At 36.1% G+C, this 10,687-nt stretch overlaps 1 pseudogene across 1 annotated transcript; it reads right to left on the bottom strand.

Annotated features, from left to right (window-relative positions):
- Positions 1–10,092: 10,092 nt before the first annotated feature.
- On the bottom strand, positions 10,093–10,343 carry LOC308339676 (small ribosomal subunit protein eS21-like; annotated as a pseudogene). The gene has a single exon. The product of its transcript is annotated as a small ribosomal subunit protein eS21-like (transcript).
- Between the last annotated feature and the right edge of the window lie 344 nt (positions 10,344–10,687).

Genomic DNA, 10,687 nt, shown 5'->3' on the forward strand with positions numbered 1-10,687 from the left:
AGGAAGTCTAAGAAACTGTGACAAGCAAGAAGAGCCTAAGGAGATAGGACAGTTAAACATAAAGTGGTGATATAAAGTGGTGTACTGTATGCAATTCTGGAACAGAAAATGGACATTACATTAAAACTAAGGAAATCTAAGAATAATATAAATCAATATTATCACTGGTGAATGTATATAGAAATTTGTTTTTAGTTTTCTTTTTTTTACACTTTGATTTATATTCCAGTTAGTTAACATACAATGTACTATTGGTTTCAGGTAGATAATATAATGATTTAACTCTTCCATACAACATCTGGAACTCATCACAGCCAACTGTGTCCCTTAGTCTCCCCAACACCTCTTTCACCCATTCCTCTACCCACCTCCCTCTAGTAACTAACCATCAGTTTGTTCTCTATAGTTAAGAGTGTTTCTTAGTTTGCCTTTTCCCCCCTTGCTCATTTGTTTTGTTTCTTAAATTCCATATGTGAGTGAAATCACATGGTATTTGTCTCTTACTGACTTCTTTCACTTAGCATAATACTCTCTAGCTCCATCTATATCCTTGCAAATGGCAAGATTTCATTCTTTTTAATAGCTAATTAATATTCTATTGTGTATGTACACACACACACACACACAACTTCTTCTTTATCCATTCATCGGTTGATGGACACTTGGGTTATTTCCATAATTTGCCTATTACAGATAATGCTCCTATAAATTTCAGGTGCATGTATTCCTTTGAATTGGTATTTTTGTATTCTTTGGGTCAATACGTAGTAGTGCAATTGCTGGATTGTGGGGTAATTCTATTTTTAACTTTTTGAGGAAACTCCATACTGTTTTCCATTGTGGCTGCAGCAGTTTGCATTCTCAGCAACAGTGCAAGAGGTTTGTCCTTTCTCCATATCCTCGTCAACACCAGCTGTTCTTTGTGTTGTTAATTTTAGCCCTTGTGACAGGTATGAGGTGATAGCTCATTGCAGTTTTTATTTGCATTTCCCTGATGATAATTGATATTGAGCATCTTTTCATGGAGCTGTTAACTATCTGTATTTTTTTCTTTGGAAAAATGTCTGTTTTTTCTGCCTATTTTTTAATTGGATTATTCTTTTTTTGGTGTTAAGTTTTATAAGTGCTTTATATATTTTGGATGCTAACCCTTTATCAGCTATGTCTTGCAAATATCTTCTCCCATTTCATAGGCTGCCTTTTAGTTTGTTGTTTCATTCACTGTACAGAATCTTTTAATTTTGATGTAATCCCAATAGTTTATTTTTCCTTTTGTTTGCTTTGCCTCAGGAGGCATAACTAGAAGTTGCTACAGCCTGTAGTCAAAGAAGTTACAGCCTGTGTTCTCTTCTAAGACTTTATGGATTCAGGTCCTACATTTATCAAATTAATTTTATACTTATTTTTGTGTCTAATGCAAGAAAGTGGTCCAGTTCCATTCTTTTCCATATAGCTGTGCAGTTTTCCCAATACGTTTTGTTGAAGAAAGAGTTTTTTTCCCCTTGGATATTCTTTCCTGCTTTGTCAAAGATTAATTGACCATATCATTGTGGACTCATTTCTGGGGTTTCTAGTCTGTTCCCTTGATCTATGTATCAATTTTTGTACTGGTACCATACTGTTTTGATTACTAAAGCTTTATCATATAACTTGAAGTCAGATGTATGATGCCTCAGGGCACCTGAGTGGCTCAGTGGGTTAAGCTTCTGCCTTTGGTCAGGTCATAATCTCGGGGTCCTGGGATTGAGTCCGCATTAGGCTCTCTGCTCAGCAGGGAGCCTGATTTACCCCCCTCCCCTGCCTGCCTCTCTGCCTACTTGTGATCTTTCTCTCTCTGTCAAATAAATAAATAAAATCTTAAAATAAAAAAGAGGTGTGATGCCTCCAGCTTTGCTTTTCTTTTTCAAGGTTGTTTGGTGACTTGGGGGTTTTTTGGTGCTTCCATACAAATTATAGGATTGTTTATATTAGCTCTGTGAAAATGCTTTGGTGCTTTGATACAGAATTTGCATTTAAAATATGTAGATTGCTTTGTGTAGTATAGACATTTTATTTATTTTTTTTAAAGATTTTATTTATTTGAAGGAGGGAGAGAGAGAAGCTCAAGCAGACTCCATGCTGAGCCCTGAGACCAATGTGAGACTCAATCTCATGACCCTGATGTCATAAACTGAGCTAAAACCAAGAGTCAGACACTTAATCAACAGAGCCACCCAGGCAACCCTGTATAGACATTTAAAAAATATTTGTTCTTCTAATCCAAGAGCAAAGAATATCTTTCCATGTCTTTGTGTCATCTTCAATTTCTTTCATAAGTGTTCTATGGTTTTCAGAGTATAGGTCTTTCACCTCTTTGGTTAGATTTATTCCCAGGTAACTTGTTTTTTGTGCAGTTGCAAATGGGATCACTCCTTAATTTGTTCTTTTTGCCTCTTCACTATTGGTGTATAGAATGCAACAGATTTCTGTATGTTGACTTTGTATCCTGTGATTTTAATGAATTTGTTTACCAGTTTCAGCAGTTTTTTGGGGGAGTCTTTTGGGATTTTCTATATCGAGTGTCATGTCATCTGCAAATAGTGAAGGTTTGACTTCTTTCTTGCCAACGTGGATGCCTTTTATTTCTTTTTGTTGTAGATTTCTGTAGTTAGGATTTCCAGTACTGTGTTAAATAATTGGGTGGAGTGGACATCCCTATCTTGTTCCTACTGTGAAGAAAAGCTCTGTTTTTTTCCCCATTGGGGAAGATATTAGCTGTGGATTTTTCATAGATGATTTTTATTATGTTGAGATATGTTCCCTGTAAACCTACTTTGTTGGGGTGTTTTATCATGAATGGATTTTGTACTTTGTCAAATTTTTTTCTGCATCTATTGAAATGATCATGTAGTTCTTATCCATTCTTTTATTTATGTAATGTATTATTTTGATTCACTTGTGACTATTGAATAAACATTCACAATCCAGGAATAAACCCCATTTGATTGTGGTGATTTTTTGAACGTATTATTGTATTCTGTTGGCTAGTATTTTATTGAGGATTTCTGCATCTATGTTCATCAGAGATAATGGCCTGTAGCTCTCTCAGGTATTTGTTGTTGTTGTTGTTGTTGTTGTTGTTTGTGTGTGTGTGTGTGTGTGTGTGTGGTTATCTGTATCTGGTTGTGGTAGTCAGGGTACTGCTGTCCTCACAGAATGAATTTGGAAGTTTTTCTTCCTTTTCTATTTTTTGGAAGAGTTTGAGAAGAATGGATATTAACTTTTTAAAAAATGTTTGGGAGAATTTTCTTGTGAAGCCATATTTGTCCTGGACTTTCGTTTGTTGAGAGTTTTTTTCATTACCGATTCAATTTCCTTGCTAGCAATCTATTCAAATCCTGAATTTTTTTCCTGCTTCAGTTTTGGTATGTTATATGTTTCTAGGAATTTATCCATTTCTTCTAGGTTGTCCAATTTGTTGTCATGTAATTTTTCATAATATTATCTTATAATTGTTTGTATTTCTGTGGTTTGGTTGTTATTTCTCCTCTCAAATTTGTAATTTTGTTTGAGTACTTTCTCTCTCTCTCTGTCCTTCTCTCTTTTTGATTAGTCTTGTTAGAAGTTAATAAATTTTTCCCCCATTTTTTCAAAGACCAGCTCCTGGTTTCATTGACCTATTTTTTTCTTTTTTTATATTCCATATCATTTATTTCTACTCTAATCATTTTTATTTCTTTCCTTCTGTTGTCTTAAGGCCTTGTTTGTTGTGTTTTCCCCTTAGCTCTTTCACATGTAATGTTATGTTGTTTATTTGAGATTTTTCTTGGCCTGTATTGCTATATACTTCCATCTAGGATGGATCACTTTGGTTGCACCCAAAGGATGCAGTGGTGTTTTCATTTTCATTTGTTTCCATGTACTTTTTTATTTCTTCTTTTATTTCCTGGTTGACCCATTCATTGTTTTGTAGCAGGTTATTTAATCTCCATGTGTTTGTGGTCTTCTTAGATTTTCTTCTTGTGGCTGACTTCTAGATTCATAGTGTTGTGGTCAAAACAGCTTCATGGTATGACTTCAGTCTTAAATTTTTGAGGCCTGTTTTGTGGCCTAAGATGTGATCTATTCTGGAGAACATTCCACGTGCACTGCAAAAGAATGTGTATTCTGCAGTTTTAGGATGGAATGTTCTGAATATTATCCGTTAAGTCCATCTGGTTCCAGTGGGTCATTCGCAACTATTGTTTCCTTGTTGATTTTTGTTTAGATGATCTGTTCATTGATGTAAGGGGACTGTTAAATTTCCCTAGTATTATTGTATTATTATAATGGGTTCCTTTACATTTGTTATTGTTTTATATGTCTGGGTACTCCTATATTGGAAGCATAAATATTTACAACTGTTATATCTTTTTGTTGGATTATCTTCTTTATTATTATATAGTGTCCTTTGTCTCTTATTACAGTCTTTGTTTTAAAGTCTACTTTGTCTTATATAAGTATTGCTACTCTGGTTTTCTTTTGACATCATTTGCATGATAAATGTTTCTTCATCCTCTCATTTTCAATCTGCAGTTCTCTTTATGTCTAAAGCGAGTTTTTTTGTAGGGAACGTATAAATGGGTCTCGTTTTTTTTAATCCATTCTCCCACCCTATTCCTCTTGATTGGAGTGTTTACTCCACTCACATTCACAGAAGTTATTGATAGATATGTACTCATTACCATTTCATTACTGGATTTCTGGATATTTTCACTGACCTTTTCTTGCCTTTCTCTCTTTTATGTTTTGCTGATTATCTTTAGTGATATATTTGGATTTCTTTCTCCTTATTCCTTGTATGTTTATTAGTGGTTTTTCATATTCAGTTGCCTTTAGGTTTGTATATAACATCTTCTGCAAATAGCAGTTTATATTAGTTGATGATCATTAAGCTTGAACACATTCTTTTCTCCTCTTCTCCCCACATTTTAGGTATATGTTATTATATTTTATAACCTCTTTTGTGAGTTCTTTGACTTATTTATCTACAGAAATATTCATTTTTACTGCTTTTGTGATTCCTGCTTTATACTGCCACTTTGGATCTCTCGTTTCCCCTCAGAGAGTCATATTTAATATTTCTTACAGGGCTTGTTTAGTGGTCATGAACTCCTCAGGTTTTGTTTGTCTGGGAAACTCTTTACATCTTCTTCTATTCTGAGTGACAGCCTTGCTGGGTAGAGTATTCTTGGCTGAAGATTTTTCCCATTCAGCACATTGAACATATCATGTCACTACTTTCTGGCTTGCCAAATTTCATTTGAAAATCTCTTGCTAGCCTCATGGGTTTTCCATTGTAAGTTAAGGGTATCTTTTGTCTTGCTGCTTTTAGGATTTTTTTCTTTATCACTATATTTTGCAAATTTAATTACCATTTTCTTGGTGTAGGCTGATTTTGTTGATTTTGATTGGAGTTCTATGTGTCTCCTGGATCTGGACATCTATTTCCTTCCCCAGATTAGGAAGGTTTTTAGCTATTATTTCTTCAGACATACTTTCTGCACCCTTTTTTTCTCTCTTCATCTTCTGGGACTCCTATAATATAAAAGTTATTATGTTTTATGGAGTCACTGAGTTCCCTAGTTCTGTTCTCATTTTGTATAATTCTTTCTCTCTTTTGTTCAGCTTTATTACTTTCCATTACCTTGTCTTCTAGGTCATTAAATAATCCCTCTGCTTCTTTCAGCCTCCCATTCATTACATCAAGAGTTTTTCTAATCTCATTTATTGCATTCTTAATCTCTGATTGATTCTTTGAAATTCTTTTATCTCTGTGGTAAGGACCTCACTAATGTCTTCTATTCTTTTCTCAAGCCCAGTGAGTATCCTTATCATTGCTGCTTTAAATTCTCCATCAGGCCTATTACTTATATCTATTTACTTGGTTAGATATCTGGCCATGGCCTTATCTTGTTCTTTCATATGGGATAAATTCCTTCTTCTTAGCATTTTGTCTAAGTCTCTGCCTTCTTCTCTGTGTTAGAAAAGCCAGATATCTGCCCTCCTCAAAGTAACGGCCTTATGAAGAAGATGTCATGTAGTGTCCAGGGCCTGGTGCTTCAGGGAGGGCCTCCAATGTGTGCTGCCTGCTCTCTGGTCTTGTATTTTGACTGCTGTGTCCTTCAGATCAGTCATCTGCAGAGGCTTTTCTTGTATATTGTAGGTAGTGTTTCACTCTCAGTCCGAATGAGACAAGTTTTAACTAGCACTTTTCTCTGCTTATGCAATGAGATCTGTCACCCTGCAAGGCTAGAACCCACACCCTGCAAAACCAGTTGGGAGAAATGGTATGGGCAGGGGTCTGAGCTGCCTTTCTAGTGGAGGGGCCTGCCACACTGGGACTGAGGCAAGCAAGACTGAGAAGGGCAGTTCTAGCAGAGTTTAGGCATGTGGGGCTTAGTGCAAGCAAATTATGCAGCTAGTGTCCACACTGTGCTGCTTCCTACAGGTGGTGCTGTGTTTATGCTGAGAGGTGGGGAAAGGAAATGGAGCATCTTCGTTCCTAGAAAGATGTCTCCATGAATGCTGTGTCTCAGGGACATGCTCCAAAAAGAGCAAATAATCTCCCCACTGTGTGCTCTAGGTGCTCTTCGGATCATTGTTTCCATGCTGCACACTCCCCATGTTGTTTGTATTCTTCCTTTCCAAGAGCAACACTGTACCCTCTGGGGTCTACCCCAGCTAAGCCCACTGACATTTAAAACTCCAGGCTTTTAAGTGTTTTTAAATGTTAAGAAGAATTTTTAAGTGTCTTTAAGAATTAAGGAAATTCAGCCCCTCCCATTCTCTAAGCCAATGCTTAAGGCATTCTCCTGTTCCCCAAGTTCCTCTCCCCAAGTTCCTGTCTTGCTTGCCCTTTTCCACCACCATGGTCCCTTCCCCTCTGCAGCAGGCAGGATCTGTTTCTCCCCTACACCATGTGTCCACCCTTCCCACATTCTTCAGTGTGGCCTATTCTCTTCCATTAGTTTTGGATATTGTTCTCTCAGTCTTCAGGTCAATTTCTGGGGTATTTAGGCTGATTCAATAGTTATCTAGTTGGATTCACGGGATGAGGTGAGCCTAGGGTCCTCCTACTCCACTGCCATCTTCTTATCTCTCCAGATCTATTTTTAGTTTTCTGATAGAGTAGGATGACCAATAATAAAAGTTGCATTTAAGTTATTATTTCTGAGGCATTTTAAGAAAGGCTATTCCCCCATGATCAATTAAAGTGTTTCATATTAACAGGGGGATGCTAAAATCAAAAAAGAACTAAAATTATTATTATTTTGAAGGATTAAATTATATCTTCAAATACACAAAATAGTTGGCTAAGATACAAATTCATTCAGATCTACACAGAACATAGTTAACTTTGAATATGTTTCTACCACTTGAATGCTATCTGTAAAATTTTACTTTATCCTAATGTTAAGAACTATATAGGAAACTGACTAGTTTGTTTAATTTTGTTACATTGTATTCCTTTTTAAAAAGAGATTTATCTATTTATTTGAAAGAGAGAGGTAGGGGGAAGGGCAGAAGGATAGGGAGAGAGTAAATCTTCAAGCAGACTCTCACTGAGTACAGAGCTGAATGCAGGGCTCACTGTCACAACCCTGAGATCATGACCTGAGCAGAAATCAAGAGTTGGATGATTAACCAATTGAACAACCTAGGATCCCCACGTTGTACTTCATGGTAAAGAGTTAGTACATTATTTTCATTTCACCACATTTTCATAGTACCACTTGCAAAAGGATTCTCTTAGTGTTCTAAATGTCATTTGCCAAATAAAAATTTAACACCTAGCTATTCTATCCAACCTATATAGATAAATCCATCCCTCATGATTCAGTCTACTAGCCAACATATGTATGCATCATTATGGTTAAGGATTTCAGAAGAGACTATGACTGAAGATTATTCCCTTAAGTAGGAATTTGTTCTGTGTGAAATGGAAAATAATATTGGCCAAATATTTCATGAAATTATGTAGACTCAGTTTTAGACAACCAGTCTTAGCACTTGAACTAAGGCTGTGAAATATCCTCTTATCTCCCTCCACATACAAGGGTTGATTAAGAGAAACTGTTGTCCTGAAAGCAACCAGAGTGAGTAGAAAACTTAAACACAACTCAGGTATACTTGATTAATTTAGTATTCCATATATGTTTGCTACATAGGTTTTCTAGAATGAAAAGGTTTTCAATGAAAAAGGACACAATGCCAAGAGAAGGAGAAGAAAACAAAGAAGCAAGCAAACAAACAACAACAACAACAACAACAACAACAGTTTTTTAAGAGACAAGGCAGTCAACATAACAAGAAGCTAAGGAAAACATAATGTTTAAAATCTAATTGGAATCCCAGGAAGAAAGGAAAAGTGTAAATTTTTAAAGAAAATGTCAAGAAATTTTCAAAAACAAAATTAAAGATATTAAACAATATATCCTAGAAACACAGTGAATCCAAAATAGGTTAAAAACCAACATAGACACACATACACAAACACACAAATTCAAATGATACCTCCAGACACAGCAAAGACAAACTTTTGAAAATCAAACAAAGAAATTTTAAAGGCAATCATTGAAAAAAAACCCATGTTATGTACATAGGCATAAAATTATAAAATACGTTAAGAGTCACCAATAGAGACAGTGTAAGCTAGAGGATGTTGGAGAGTCATCCTTTGAGTAATGAAATAAAAAGGAAAATTCAACTTAGAATATTTTTCCCAGAAAGAATATCTTTCAGAACTAAGTTGAAATTCAGAATTAGGTAAACAAATGAAAGCTGAGAGACTATATTACCTGCACACTTTAACTAAAATAAATGTTAAAGAAGTTTTATGGAAAAAAGGATTATGATACCAGACAAAATTTGGATTTAGACAAAGATATGTGGAGCTCTGATAATGCTAAAAATGAAGTTAAAGTTAAAATATATGTTTTTTACTTATTTTAATAACTTTAAAATATAATTAACTTTCTAAAACAAAATGCAGCATATTATATGCAAAATACATCAGAATATATTACTTTGCATTTTTTAGTTTAAGTTTTATGTAAATAAAATTAAGTATATACTATTTTTTTTTAAGATTTTATTTATTTATTTGATAGAGAAAGCAAGGGACACAAGCAGGCAGAGCAGCAGAGGGAGAGGGAGAAGCAGGCTCCCCACTGAGCAGGGAGCCCGATGCGGGGCTCAATCCCAGGACCCTGGGATCATGACCCGAGCTGAAGGCAGTCGCTTAACCAACTGAGCCACCCAGGCACCCCAAGTATATACTATTTTTTAAAGATCTTATGTATGTATTTATTTATTTAAGAGAGAGAGAGAACATGAGTGGTGTAGGGAGGAGCAGAGGGAGAAGCAGACTCCCAGCTGAGCAGGGAGGCCAACTCTGCCCATCTCAGTCCCATGACCCCAAGATTATGACCCAAGTGGGGCATCTGGGTGGCTCAGTGGGTTAAGCCTCTGCCTTTGGCTCAGGTCATGATCCCAGGGTCCTGGGATTGAGGCCCACATTGGGCTCTCTGCTCAGCGGGGAGCCTGCTTCCCTCCTCTCTCTGCCTACTTGTGATTTCTCTCTCTGTCAAATAAATGAGTAAAAGCTTAAAAACAAAAGATTATGACCCAAGTGGAAAGCAGACACTTAACCCCCTGAGCTATCCTGGTGCCCCAAGTATACCCTCTTCTATGGTGGTTTCTTTCATTCAGCATAATAAAGAAGGGATTATGTTACATATGTATCTTATTTATGTTTTTATTGCTGGGTAGCATTCAGTTGTATGACTGCACTATAATTTTTTTATCTACTTACCTATTATTGGAGCGTTCCTTATTTATGACTATTACAAATAAAGTTGCTAAGAACATTTCTGTACTTGTCTTTATATACACAGATAAGCTTTTATTTCTCTTGGAAAAATACCTAGGAGTGGAATGGCTGTATTAAATGGTAAACACAAAAACAACCAGTTTTCCGAAGTGGATGTGCCATTTACATTTTCTTTCTTTTTGGGGGGAGTGGGTGCTATTTATTCTTGACAAATATCCCACATCCATGATCCTCTCCAGTCAGAAGTTCTTTGAAATGCTGCCCATGACCTTTGCTAGTCAGAGGATGGAGTCATTTGACTCCCCCATCCAGCAAATGGCCCCAAAGATAGCATTGGTTTTAACCTGGCTATTGAAACTGCCTGTCACCTTGTCAACCTCAGCCACATTCATCTGGATGGACCTGTGGTCCTTGGTGACCATGATGTGGTTGTTGGCAGTACATTTCCAGGCAGGTACTGGTCCACGAACTCACAGGCAATGTTCTGCATGTAGAGGGTGCATCTGCTGCCACCACTACCACTGCAAGCACAAAAAAGCCCTTTTACATTTTCACCAACAGTGTATAAGTCTTTCAGTCCCTCCAAATCCTTGCCAACACTTGATATAATCAGTTTTTTTCTTCTTTCTTCTTTTTCTTCTTCTTCTTCTTTGTTTTTTTGTTTTTTTTTTTTTTTTTCAAATTAAGCCATTACAATAGGGATCCAGTGACATCATGATTTTGCTTTATGTTTCCTTATGGATCAATGATTTGGAACATCTTTTCATATATCTATTGGATATCTATACCTTCTTTGAAGAAGCTATTTAAGTGTTTTTAGTTTTTTTTTTTTCT

This window comes from Martes martes, assembly GCF_963455335.1.
Source record: "Martes martes genome assembly, chromosome: 3".
Classification (NCBI taxonomy): Eukaryota; Metazoa; Chordata; class Mammalia; order Carnivora; family Mustelidae; genus Martes; species Martes martes.